The sequence below is a fragment of the Mercenaria mercenaria genome, chromosome 2, assembly GCF_021730395.1.
Source record: "Mercenaria mercenaria strain notata chromosome 2, MADL_Memer_1, whole genome shotgun sequence".
NCBI lineage: Eukaryota > Metazoa > Mollusca > Bivalvia > Venerida > Veneridae > Mercenaria > Mercenaria mercenaria.
The window spans coordinates 67808190-67808995 of record NC_069362.1 but is presented as its reverse complement, the minus strand read 5'-3'; positions in this window follow the sequence as shown (position 1 = coordinate 67808995).

The following is an 806-nucleotide window of genomic DNA, read 5'->3' as shown; positions in this document are numbered from 1 at the left end:
CAGTGAGACAGGGTAAAACGGAGACCACATACAGATAGAGTGACTGCAGACTACATACACAAAGAAGGGTTTTCTCTTATGCAGACCATATAGGTAAAGAAGGACATTGGAAAACGCAGACAACATAGAATGTGTTAAGGTGTGAAAAACTGCCACTATGTCATTCTGTTATAATGGACACTTAATTAAAACATTTGAATTAGAAATAATAGATTTCTATTCCAAATTATTTTGATTTAAATAATTTTAATACATATTATTTTTATGCATTTGAAGTTGTAAAGGTATAAGTTTTCAATATAAAAAAAATCTATCCATCACTATAACTTGATCAATTCGCATTTATTTCAGTACTGTGCTTTTTAATTCAGATTCATTGTATTCAATTTTTTTGATGAATTAAATAAGTAAATATTTCAAAAATGTCAGAATTGACTACCTTTAAAAATATTAGTTATAGAACATTGTTTTCATAAGTAAATGCATAGGCATAAAGTACATCAGATTTAGCTTATTATAAAGCTTTGATCTACATAAATATACATTTATGTGACTAAATCACATTGCCAGTGACATAAATCACATCTAAGCCTCGCCAATATATATGTTTGGTTTTTTTTAAATGATTTTATTCACTCGGCACCACTGAACTTTTAATGCAGAGTAATAACTTTGTTCAGAAATACATGAATTAATATAGAATTCAATTACAAATATTACTAAATTAAGTTAATTTTCAAATTTCAATATAATGTCTTATTTCGTTTCAGTTTTTCTCTCTGGCGTCTCTCTTTTTTTCTCTCTCT